At 41.6% G+C, this 13,677-nt stretch overlaps 1 protein-coding gene across 1 annotated transcript in view; it reads right to left on the reverse strand.

The window, feature by feature from the left end:
- The window catches only part of LOC126353920 (GTP-binding protein Di-Ras1), a 1,474,116-nt gene that overhangs the window by 1,143,086 nt on the left and 317,353 nt on the right, over positions 1–13,677 (reverse strand). Inside the window, exon 2 of the mRNA XM_050003161.1 lies at positions 11,503–11,569. The gene's annotated coding sequence lies outside the window, so the exon portion shown is untranslated. The remainder of the gene's footprint in view (positions 1–11,502; positions 11,570–13,677) is intronic.

Here is a 13,677-nt window from a genome sequence, read left to right on the forward strand (position 1 = left end):
GCCTCCCAAGAGCGACGCTACAAACATTACAATACACGACGTTCTTGGCGTCTTCCTGAAGATGACAGCAAAATATGTCGAAACCGGTTCTCCGAAATAATAACTATGTCTACGATTTTGGCTTTAGAAAGTTTTTACGAAGTTTTATTTCTGACAAGTCTTTGTATGAAGTGCTACATTTTATCCAATAATATGACAACTTAGCATGAACTTCCAACTCACAATGAAAACATGCCGTAACACACACAAAAAAATTAAGACCAGAACATGACAGCAAGGTCTGTCGAAACCGGTTGTCGAAAATAAATAAGTGTTTATGCAAGTTTGGCTATAAACAGGTTTTTACCAAGTAAAAGATATTGCTTCTTCTCATTTGTCAACAAAAGAAAATTCAATGATTTCCGTAAAACACTCGTGCCGTCTAAACGATCGCGTGACGGAAGGCGCCGCCGGTCTTCATCGGAACTCCTACATCTCTTCTATCAGTCCTACCCGAAAAGGATCCTAGGTGCATCAACAGTACTCAAGAATAGGACCAAGAAGCGCCTTAAGTCACTCTGGATAGTTACTCCTAGATAACCTTTCCAACAATTTGCTATTTGTAGTGTAGTTGCACGTTAGTGGATTTTTTTTCCTGTGTGTGCGCAATATGTTACATTTATAGACGTATAGGCTCAATTGCCAGAGCCTGCATCATTCATCAGTCCTTTATAGGTCATTCTGCAAATAGATACTGTCTTCAGAAATTGCTGCTTTCTTAAAGAACAATCACATCATTTTGTTCCGTTAAGAGCGACATATTGAGTTCTGTCTTCAAGGAAGCTTGGAATTCAGTGGCAAATCTTGTCCAGTACTCGGTAAGGTAGCACTTTTTTCACTAAGCGACAGTGCGACGAAGTCTAATGCCTTCCAGATGTCAAGGAAAACGCATTAACCTAAACGTTTTTGTCTACAGTGCTGTGGGTTTCATGGAGGAAAAGACCGAGCTGAGTTTCGCAATGTCTCAATTGGTGGAATCCTTGTTGATTTTTATGAGGAGAATACCGTTCATCTTTGGTTCTCGCCTGACAGCAGAGGTATCTTACTTCAGGATCACTGTTTATAATGAACTCATGTTTATGTCTTGGCCATCAAATACAGCTTATCTGAACTCGACGAAGAACATCCGGGACGCTCCCCGCGGAAGGTGGACCAATACGCTATCAAGCAGGTTGTCTTCAAATTCTGACTTATCAGTTTACGGGGGTCGTTCAGTAAGTAAAACAACACATTTTTTCCGCGAATTTAGGTTGAAAAATGCGGAATTTTTTTGTGGGAAATAGTGCCATATTCCCGCTTGAGTCCCTATATTTTCATGGAGTTCAAATAGCTCGCGGTGCTATACGTAGCCTTCAAACGGAGGTGTGTTCCAAGGAGAGAGGTAACACTGAGTTTTCTTTGGCGGAAAACCAGAGCATCTCCGATATTCATGGGCCCTTGCAGAATATCTACGGAAACCTGGCAATGTATAAAAGCACGCTGAGTCGGAGGGGAAGGGTGTGTCCTCATCGTAACAGTGTCACGCAAACCTGTCCGATCTCCCGCGAGCCGGTTGGCCGCAAACATCTGTGTCTTCTGCAATATTGGAAAGTGCAGACACTCGCATTCGAGGTGATCGATGGCTCGGAGCCAAATTCTTCTTCTCCACACAACGCGAAGCCCCACATAAGTCTGCGCACCCGAGAGGAGCTCAAAAATCTTCACTGGACTCTTCCACCTCATCCACCTTACAGCCCGGATCTCACAGCTTCTGACTTCCACGTGCTTGGCCGAATGAAGCATGCACTTCGCGAGCAACGGTACGTGGGTGATGTGGAGGTTACTGATGCAGCAAGAGGTTGCCTCCGATGTCGACCAACAGTGTGAAACCATGCTAGCATACAGGCCCTCCCAGTAAGGTGTCTTAAGACCTTCACTCTGAAGAGAGACTATGTTGACTCATAGGATTTGGTAGCCAAAAGGGTGTGGAGTAATAAGTTGTATTGCAATCCTTAATTTTAAAAAAGCTGCTTTCAGAAAAAGATGTGTTACTTATTGAACGCCCGACGTAATATGTGAGCGTGAGATGAAATGTACTGCCTCTGAATGTTTTCTGTGAAAGCTCGTAAAGCTTTTTAAATAAAACAAACGTTATTAACATTCGACATCTTTATTATTCACGTATACATATTTGCAGCTCTCTTCCGCAAAAAGGGCTCCTACTTGTAGCATGTAAAATGGTGGTGTGCAACGTAACTGTGTCGGTGTGTGAGAAACAGCGTGCTGCAATAGATTTTCGAATTCGAAGAGTTCGTTTAGACATGAAGCACCCTCTCTATAAGCATGACAATGTCAGACCACACACGAGCGCTGCGACATTCGTAACAATCCCACGCTTTGTGTTCACTATCATCCATCATGCTCCACACACCCTCAACATACCCCCGCATCCGATTATCACCTGTTTCGAAAGATTAAAGAACGTCTTCGAGGACGTCACTTTCACAATGATGAAGCGATCAAGCAGAGGTAAGGTTTTTGCTCCGTCAACAAAATGGTCAAATGGCTCTGAGCACTATGGGACTTAAGATCTGAGGTCATCAGTCACCTTGACTTAGAACTACATAAACCTAAGTAACCTAAGGACGTCACACACATACATGCCCGAGGCAGGATTCGAACCTGCGACGGTAGCAGTCGCTCGGTTCCTGACTGAAGCGCCTAGAACTGCTCGGCCACACCAGCCGGAGTTCCGTCAACAAAGTCAAACATGCTACATTTACGGTGTGAACGAACTTGTCCCTCATTAGGAGACATGTGTTCGTCGCCAGAGTGAGTAGGCTGAGGAGTCAATACGTAGACTTGGAGAGTAAAGATACAGAATGATAAGATTGTTTATTTTACATAAAAAGCGGTAAGAGTTTTCACATAACAAATTCGAGGCCATTACCTTTCATGACGCCCTCGTACGTACATGGTGCTATTTAAAACGGGATTTTAGCAGGTTATCTAACACCTGTCGAATTTTTTATCAGGGGACTGAGGAATCCACGGTCGGACGAATTTAAACGTGTTTCAAAATTACAGTGGCCCGAGCACTGGTAGATTGTCGGTGAAACGAGATAATGCACGCGACGGTCATAATGCCTTGCTGAAGCGCGCCGTGAATTGAGTGCGCTAATGAACACTGAGAGCAGCAGCAGTAATTCTGTTTTCACAAAAAACCGTTCAACACTACATAATAGCTTTAACTGCTGGAATTATAACTGAAACGGGCCGACATCGTTACTGAGAGGCAGGGGTGATCATAGCTGGCATTTGTCTGACGTTAATTGCTAATAACCTAGAGAAGAGAGAGAGAGAGAGAGAGAGAGAGAGAGAGAGGAAAGTAGCAGATGGGAGTGATAATGAAGGAGTTATTCTGGATTCATAAGGTGAAGATTGCTCAGGGTGGTTAAGAAGGATAGCACGGAATACACTCAGTATTCAAAGTAACAGATGCAATCTGCAAAACATATATTCTTGTTTTCCAGACCGTTATAAGAAATTACTATTAACTGATGCGAAATGAAGGAGGGAAGAATTCCAACAATTTTCAGACTTTGGTCTCTGTAAAATGGAAATTTAATTGACTGTCTTATTCAATTTTAAATGATGGCATTCACATTTTGTGTGTTTCAGTCTTTTTCTGTAATTACGAAAGTTACTCCGGAAATTTAAAGTTTTCCAACTCTGAAAACGCATTCCACTGCACATCAGGGCCCTGTACCTGGGAACAAACACTGAAATTTGAAACCGTAGGAATGGAGAAAATCTTGTCAACACTGTATTTAGTGGACTATCTTTTACATCACTGCTCTACCTTTACCAATAATTAGGAAGTAAAATCTATTTTATGGCAGGTACTCATTCAAAATGATCGAAAATTCGATTTTTATTGAACTTTTTGAAAGGTATATGTGTCTAGAACGTTGGGACGGAATGGTTTTTTTAACCCGTACGTTACAAAAGTTTCTCCAGCCCATTGTTCGAAGCAGTGTCACGGCCGCCGTGGGACGCTCTCAACAGGAGACGCCCGGCTCAAGTAGAAAACTTTTCGTGCCGCGACGCACGTGCACTAAGTGATTAATATTGCAGTATTCATGCAAACATATTCCCCGAAAAATGCAACGAACAACGTTTGCAAGCTGCCGAATGCAGCGTACCCAGCTAACCCAGATCGCCTTTTCTCGCCAAGGAGAACGAGGGAATTGGTCTCCTGGAACAATTGGAGTTAGAGGAAGGGTTGATATACGGTCCTGGAATTGCAGACTAAACTAAGAAACGAAAACACTTTTTTGTCAAATTTTGGTCAACATTGTGCAAAAAATAATTTTTGGTCCACCGTATTTGACTAGCCATTGTGAATTTTGGAACTCTAACTTCAGTTTTGTGTTTGGAGACATCAAAAATATGTAACATACATTTTTTATGCAAATTGAGCTAGTAATATATAGAAAAGCTTTCCCTAAACTTAAAACGGGTTTTTCACGAGAAACAATTTCTCAAAAGTGCGTGCAGCATGAAATAAAAACGGTTCATTCTGTTAACTTCTACCTTTGGCCCACGAAAGTAAACGTTTTTCTTGGAAGCTTATACCTATAATACATGAAATATGTCAATTTTTGTAAAGGGATAAAGAGAAAAACAAATCCTCAAAAATCGAATTCAGCAGCGCCTTGCCACGTTTCGCGCGTTCCCGCCGTCGGAGGTTGGAGTCCTCCCTCGGGCATGGGTGTGTGTGTTGTCGTTACTGTAAGTTAGTTTAAGTTAGATTAAGTAGCGAGTAAGCCTAGGGACCGATGACCTCAGCAGTTGTGTCCCATAGGAACTTACCACAAATTTTCAAAAATCATATTCAGAGTTAGCGCCATACCGTTAAGTTTAAGGTTATTTAATTGTGGGTAGGTATAAGCACCCATAAATTTAATGCATTGTCCACCAATGTTATCGTTTTTTGACTTCAGATAACTCCTGATGGGCTACACTACACGGAGTCTGCGTACTGCAAACTCACAGGCCCTTGATCAGTCCTTAATTATGGTCACCTTTTTTTTGTACTGAAAGTGTGAAATAAGTTCAAGGAATAATCAATCATAGTCCCCAAACAGATCCTTTGTATGTCTTTTCACTGTCTCAAAAAAATTCCAAAATTTGCCTATTTTTTGCTCATTAAGAACCTGGCCTTACGTATATTTACGAGTATTATGAAAACCCAGTTACAAGTTAAAATACTAGTTTTCAAGGAAGACAAAATTGTTAAGACATTAATGAATCTACGTTTATTTGCAAACATCACAAGTTCCGAGGTAAAAGACTCCTCTCAAGTGACAAGACCGACGAAACGTGGATTAATCATCCACACGTTACATAACTGGTCTTAAAAATGTAGGGCACTAACGACCCGGCCCGACTTCGCACGGGTTACATTAAGTACCTCTACGCCACACGGTTTTATTGGCGTAGCGTATTTTGTTTGGGGCCACGATTAAAATGAAGAGAACAACGTAAAGTAAGTTAATAGCATCATTTTCATATGACGTACAATAAGCAAGCAGTGCAGGAAAGGGAAGTTGTCTGGTGGCACTAAAGTTAAGTGTTCCATATTGAAGTGGCGTTTAGAGTGACTAACGTCTTATGGCAATGATGGAAACTCATCGTGGTGTAATTAATTCGTTGAAAATCTATGCAAATGTTGCATGTGTGTGACTGGTTGATTATGTACCGAAGGCTGGATGAGGCAGCACATTAAAAGAAAAAAATAAGAAAAAACACGCATGATCTACATGTTCAGCACTATACTTGTGCACGTTAGCACTCACTGGGATGCAACGGTGCTACTCATCGACATAATCTGTCGACGTGGACTCTTTATGGCAGACTACTTCACCGTGACACGCTAAGAATCACGTCCTCATGCAGATTTGGTGCAAGCTAAGTTGCGCTGCTGAAAGAAGACATTGTACGTAAAGGAAGCAAAGTTACTGAAGCGCCTTTTCGGTAAACGTTTTACGTGAAGCGTCAAAAAAAGAAAAAATAGAAAGCTATATACTTTGGATTTGCATATTCTTTCGCTATACAGTTGTTCTTAAAATGTTTCCAGAGGAACTATTGGTTACAAATATTTGATTATTCCAAATCATAAGTCTCATGTCACAGCCTGATGATGAGGTAGTTATCTTTTCGTTATTTGTCATATAACTCTTCAAAGTTGAGTAACTGACTGGCCGTTATTAGAAGATTTACAGTGAATTAAGAGTGCGAATTGTGACTAAGGCGTCCAATCCACGTTTCGGTTCTGGCAAATCTTCACATCAATGAGAGGTGAATGAAAGGCAGCATCAAAGGTAACTGACAATTCCGGGATCCGATCCTCCTACCTTTCGGGCCCTGTCTAACGCTCTACCACTGCATCTTCCTTTCTTTCGATTTTGTTCGTCAATGTTCTAATCATTTGGTCTGGGCGGACGTCAGAGGACACCCATTCAAGCCCATTGCTGAATATTTCACTCAGCTTTTTGACCGAACACGCTGAGCTATCATGCCTGCGAACTACTCAGTCACAGAAGATGCGAACTTGGTCACGCTGTTTGCTAACTGAACGCAATACTGCACTCTAGAGCTACGACCACTGTTCGGTAGGTGGGATAACTTAAATTAAATTAATCGAATTAAGACATTTTGTACGACATTTTTATAAACTACACACAAAACCTTCCTCGTCAAACAGCGTATCTATTAGCGGAAACAGGATCAAACCCCGTAGTTCCTGAAATAACTGCGCATACCGACGGACGGCAGGAGGCGCCTTCAGTTGAACCTCACATAATATCCACTCGTATAATTGAAGAACTAACCAAATATTCGAAGTAGCCTTAGTATATTATATAGCACTTAAATCTGAAGAACAAGAATTATTCAGAAATGTAGCACAAAACACAATCTCGTGTCTGACAAAAAAGTCGGAGAAAATGACGGACACTGATTACGGTGTTTCCTCGTCCACATTCCTTCATCTGATTTTAAAATCAGTCACTAAACTGAAGTACCGACCAAAACACACTATCTGTTCCTACGGACAGGCCGGCCGGGGTGGCCGAGCGGTTCTAGGCGCTACAGTCTGGAACCGCGCGACCGCTACTGTCGCAGGTTAGAATCCTGCCTCGGGCATGGATGTGTGTGATGTCGTTAGGTTAGGTTTAAGTAGTTCCACGTTCTAGGGGACTGATGACCTCAGAAGTTAAGTCTCATAGTGCTCAGAGCCATTTGAACCATTTGAACCTACGGACAGTATCCTCTAGGTATAAAACTCTCCCCTACAATACAAAAACGGATATGCTATTAGTGCATGAGGGGTCTGGCGAAAAAAATAATCTGCTAGTCGAACGGTGACAAAATTTGTACATCCGCACCTTTTTACTATTATTCTCATTATGTACTAGAAATGCCATACTGCACACTGTTGGATTTAAGTATTTGCAATAGAGGCTACAGTCTTACTGGAAAGTTTCCCTTGGATCGTCAATCTGCGATCATATGTACACCTGTTTCCTGCAGAAAAATTTAAAGTTCCACTTTATATTTAACGATCATCCTGCCGAGAGAACGTAATTTATCTTATTGTGGAGTCAGATTGCCTACGAAGCGTTGTATATGCACAAGCTCCACTCCATTCGTTGCTATGTGCTAGCGTCATTAAATGGATCCAAGAAGAGTTTTCACACACACAAATTACTACTACGTTCCGTAATTGATGGAATACGAAATGTTCCAATGAATGCCTCACGAAGTAAATAAAAGTTTCTTTAATTTCCCTCGAGAGTTCTCAACTTCCATTCCCGGCCGTGATCCATCTCCAGACCTTTCCTCTGTGTCAATGTACGGGTCGGTTAGTAGTTGACGCGGAGTCGATACGTAGGTGAAATATTAGGAAAGTTTACGTACCGTGTTTATACGATGCCTAGCAAAAAGAAAGAAAAGTGAAACACCCAGAAGAGGCGGCAAAAAGGAAATGCGTTAGATGAGTCTGTATCAAGCAAGGTCGTAAGAGATGGAAAATAGCTACCGTGGTACAACAACCAAGTTAGAAAACTGCTGCGGAAGCAAAGGGAACTTCACAGTAAACATAAACATAGCCAAAGCCTTGCAGACAAAAAAAAATTGCGTGAAGCGAAATTTAGTGTGAGGAGGGCTATGCGAGAGGCGTTCAATGAATTCGAAAGTAAAGTTCTATGTACTGACTTGGCAGAAAATCCTAAGAAATTTTGGCCTTATGTCAAAGCGGTAGGTGGATCAAAACAAAATGTCCACACACTCTGTGACCACAATGGTACTGAAACAGAGGATGACAGACTAAAGGCCGAAATACTAAATGTCTTTTTCCAGAGCTGTTTCACAGAGGAAGACTGCACTGTAGTTCCTTTTCTACATTGTCGCGCTGATGACAAAATGGTAGATATCGAAGTAGACGACAGAGGGATAGAGAAACAATTAAAATCGCTCAAAAGATGAAAGGCCGCTGGACCGGATTGGATACGTTCGATTTTACTCAGAGTACGCGAAGGAACTTGCCTCCCTTCTTGCAGCGGTGTACCGTAGGTCTCTAGAAGAGCGTAGCGTTCCAAAGGATTGGAAAAGGGAACAGGTCATCCCAGTTTTCAAGAAGGGACGTGGAACAGATGTGCAGAACTATAGACATATCTCTAACGTCGATCAGTTGTAGAATTTTGGAACACGTATTATGTTCGGGTATAATGACTTTTCTGGAGACTAGAAATCTACTCTGTAGGAATCAGCATGGGTTTCGAAAAAGACGGTCGTGTGAAACCCAGCTCGCGCTATTCGTCCACGAGACTCAGAGGGCCATAGACACGGGTTCACAGGTAGATGCCGTGTTTCTTGACTTCCGCAAGGCGTTCGATACAGTTCCCCACAGTCGTTTAATAAACAAATGGACTATCAGACCAATTGTGTAATTGGATTGAAGAGTTCGTAGTTAACAGAACACAGCATGTCATTCTCAATGGAGAGAAGTCATCCGAAGTAAGAGTAATTTTAGGTGTGCCGCAGGGGAGTGTCATAGGACCGTTGCTATTCGCATTATACATAAATGACCTTGTGGATGACATCGGAAGTTCACTGAGGCTTTTTGTGGATGATGCTGTGTTATATCGAGAGATTGTAACAATGGAAAATTGTACTGAAATGGAGGAGGATCTGCAGCGAATTGACGCATGGTGCAGGGAATGGCAATTGAATCTCAATGTAGACAAGTATAATGTGCTTCGAATACACAGAAAGAAAGATCCCTTATCATTTAGCTACAATATAGAAGGTCAGCAACTAGAAGCAGTTTATTCCATAAATTATCTGGGAGTACGCATTAGGAGTGATTAAAATGGAATGATCATATAAAGTTGTTCGTCGGCAAAGCAGATGCGACACTGGGATTCATTGGAAGAATCCTGATGAAATGAAATCCGAAAACAAAGGAAGTAGGTTACAGTACGCTTGTTCGCCCACTGATTGAATACTGCCCAGCAGTGTGGGATCCGTACCAGATAGGGTTGGTAGAAGAGATAGAGAAGATCCAACGGAGAGCAGCGCGCTTCTTTACAGGATCATTTAGTAATCGCGAAAGCGTTACGGAGATGATAGATAAACTCCAGTGAAAGACTCTGCAGGAGAGGCACTCAGTAGCTCGGTATGGGCTTTTGTTGAAGTTTCGAGAACATACATTCACCGAGGAATCAAGCAGTATATTGCTCCCTCCTACGTATATCTCGCGAAGAGACCACGAGGATAAAAGCAGAGATATTAGAGCCCACACAGAGGCATACCGACAATCCTTTCCACGAACAATACGAGACTGCAATAGAAGGGAGAACAGATAGGCGTGCTCTAGGTATCCTCCGCCACACACCGTCAGGTGGCTTGCAGAGTATGGATGTAGATGTAGAAATTTCGCTAGTTGAGAGTGTGTATAATGTTACTTCGGTGATTACAAAATCGAATAAAATTGAACTTGGCAGTAGAAGCCCGCTTGTTATTACGACGTTGCATCCCCGCTGATCTGGTCGCATGCACTGATTCGGTTGGGAAATGTGCCATAAAGCCGTTGTTTCCTCTCCTGAGGCAAGTTGGCACACAACTGTTCTAACTGATACTTGATATTCATTATACTGCCACTGGGACAGTGTTGGCGTCCAAGTTGGTCACATATCTGTTCTATGGGGGACAGATGTAATGATCTTGCTCGCTACGGGAGTACTCCAGCATCACGCAGACAGTTTATTGAGACACGTGCCCTGTATAGACGAGCATTGTCCTGTTGAAAACTGACACCACAACACTGTCGCACGAGAGGTAACACACGAGGTCGCAGAACGTCCGTAACGTACCGTTGTGTCGTCAGAGTCCCCTCAGTCCCTGCTATCCGTGATCTGATGTCATACCTGACCGTTCCTCACACAGTGACATCATGAGTTACACAGTTGTGCCTCTGCAAAACATTGGAAGAAGGGGAAATCTTTCCAGGAGCCTGCCATACTCGTTGACGTTCTTCACTCTCGGTAGTACCGAACCGCGATTCATCGCTGAACACACCGCAGGGCACTTGGTTAGCAGTCCTTGCTTTCTGGCCACGGAAACACTCTAAACGGAGTTTTTTGTGTTGTTGTGCTAATGATAGATTAAGCATGGGACGGTAATTGCTTGTCCGGCGGCTTCTGCTCTCCGATCAGTGGTGCAGGGTGACACACGTATGGTCGACCACAACGTTGACGACTAGTATGTTGGTCATCACGTTCCCATGTAGTCCAGTATCGGGCCACCGCCACATGAGAATGCCACACAAGTCTGCTTATTGTTGGAACCTATCGGTTGGCCAAATGTAGACTCACAACAAGACCCCTTTTAAATAATGGCAAGTTCTGTCTCACACGAGTGCCCCTTCACAGTGATCACTCAACATCTGACGCTGTCACGGCCGTTATACATCTTACCAGGCCTATTAATAGCACTGAACACCTATATCATTAATGCTCTCTGATGGCCGATCCTCCTGTCAGGGAAAATTTCGGTCGAAATTATTTACGTATCCTCTGATGGCGTCTACGTGCACGAATCATACTGACATCCGACAATGTGTTCTGGGCGCTTCACTTTTTTTTTTTTTTTAGTTAGGCACTGTATTTAGATCGTCGCTTCAGAATTATACATTCTCGAGTCTTACTCAAGCACACTGTTATAAAGTTATTATCACAATGTTTCTTTTAGGTGTCCCTCTTGTAAAGTCGCTATTTCTTAGATCATGGTTTTAAGGATCATCGCAATATAGTGAAAGCATTAAATAAGAATAAATCTGATGAAAAACCTTTATAAAAACAGTCCATCATATCAAATCATCGATGAATTGAAACAGTAGTAAGTACATTGAGTACTCACCAGTGGCAGACCTGCAGCTGTTTCTACATGCTGCCTTCAACCGACGACTCCGGTCCCTCCTTCACACCTGTGAAACAAATCACAGTTGATGATAACTGTTAGACCGACACAAGTGGAAAATTCACTATATTTTTTTGGATATCAAATCAAACACCTTCCAGTCGTCTAGTTTCCAAACTTAATTCATCTGGCTACCAGTTTCGGCGTTTTACTACGTCATCTTTAGGCTCTGTGTACAGACAACAATGGTACCAGTATAAAACGGATAACCAAGAAAGGGAGCGTAGTGCAAGTCTTATAAACAGTCGTAATATGTACTAACATTACAGTACAGGAAGTTACATGAGATAAATAAAGGAATAAAATAAGAGAATAGTAGCACACTGTAATAACTTAAAGTAGTGGGCAAAGTAGACATGTCATATTATCGTAAAAATGGAACCTACTAAACGTAGGTCAATATTTCGTGTTAGGCATAAATAATCACGGCATAATGCTAATTCAATGCCCGAAAACAAGTGGAGGAAAACAATATGGTCATATACTGGCAAGTACAGACTGAACATAAAACATTTGGTTACATGCTGTCATATACTAGCAAAGCATATACCACTCGCTGGAGGTAAGCCCCATAAATACCTGTACCATCATATTCCATATACTACAGTAACTAATAAAAGGATAATATAAAAATACATCAGTGCAGTTTATCGATCGCAAACTCTTAAGATGCAACTTATTTAATAAAACGTTTCTAGTGAACCAAACTGTGACTGTAATGTATTATACCGTAACGAACTCCCACTAAGCTGTAAGTTTGCTTTTTCCACATATTTCAATACTTATTTAATAAGTTGCATCTTACTAGTTTGTGGTGCATAAGCTTTCCTGATGTGCTTTTATATTCTCCTTTTATTAGTTATTAGTAGCATGTGGAACGTGATGACGCAGATAGTTATAGGGTTGACCTCCAGTAAGTGGTAAATGTTTTACTAGTGTATGGCAGCATGTAATAAAATGTGTTGTGTTTAGTCTGTACCCGTCAGTACAGGACTATACTCATTTACTCCAGTTGTTTCACGGGCAGTGCATTAGCATTATACCGTGATTATCTGTGCATATCATGAAACATTAATCTCCGTTTAGTAGGTTACTTTTTACAATTACATGAAGCATATACTTTGCTCACTACTTTAAGTTAACATAGTTTGTAGCTGTTATCTTATTTTATTCCTTAATTTATCTGTAACTTTACGCAACTTCCTGTATCGATTGATATTGTTACGTTAGTACATATTACCAGTGCATATAAGACTTGTATCACGCCCCTTTCCTAGGTTATCTATTTCATACTGGTACCATTGTTGCCTGAAGATGGCGTAGTAAATCGCCGAAACTGGTAGCCAAATAAGGTAAGTTTGGAAACTAGACTGCTGCGAGGTATTTTATTTGACATCCTGTATCGAGGAGCCGAATCCCGCAACCATCTCTGAAAAGGTGGACATACAGAGACTTGACTATATTATTGTCTTTCAGATACAATAAGTTAATGTATAATAAATGTGAGAGATGCGGAATAAACTTATTCTATTTTGTTTCTCTATATAATCTTCTCTCTCATTTTGTATGCATATCTTTTCTGTTGTTTTAAACCAGGTTATAAAATCGAATGTTTCGGTAATTAATTACCGCTCATTCTCCTGCATAACAGCTAAACGACACAATTTAAAAAGTCTTATAAAGGCATCGTACACGGCCAGTCAGATACATGAAACCTTTTGCTTGTCAGTGAATTCGCTCTGTAATCACGCAAGTAGGAATACCTTACATTTTTCGAAATTCTAGCAACTGAACTTGTCTTGAAGAGCCTAGGCTCTGTCTGTCACAGCACAGTGCAGGATGAAGGGATGTAATGCAGGTGTAACACCTCGTTAAGAAACGTTGAGCCAACTGACCCGGCTGGTACTTACTCGTAAGGGTATCTTGCAAGAGTTACGGCGAAGAAAACTATTTAATAAGGGACTTGAGATTAGGGGCTCAGTGCTATTACTTACAGCAACCTTCTCTGGTAGGCTTTGTACGTAGAGCACCTGCGACTATAATCGTTATCTTTCTCAGAGCTGGATAATACTGTCACGGGACATCTAACGTCTTGAATCTCGTAAGAAAAGTTCA

The sequence above is a fragment of the Schistocerca gregaria genome, chromosome 3 (genome assembly GCF_023897955.1).
Source record: "Schistocerca gregaria isolate iqSchGreg1 chromosome 3, iqSchGreg1.2, whole genome shotgun sequence".
NCBI classification, from domain to species: domain Eukaryota; kingdom Metazoa; phylum Arthropoda; class Insecta; order Orthoptera; family Acrididae; genus Schistocerca; species Schistocerca gregaria.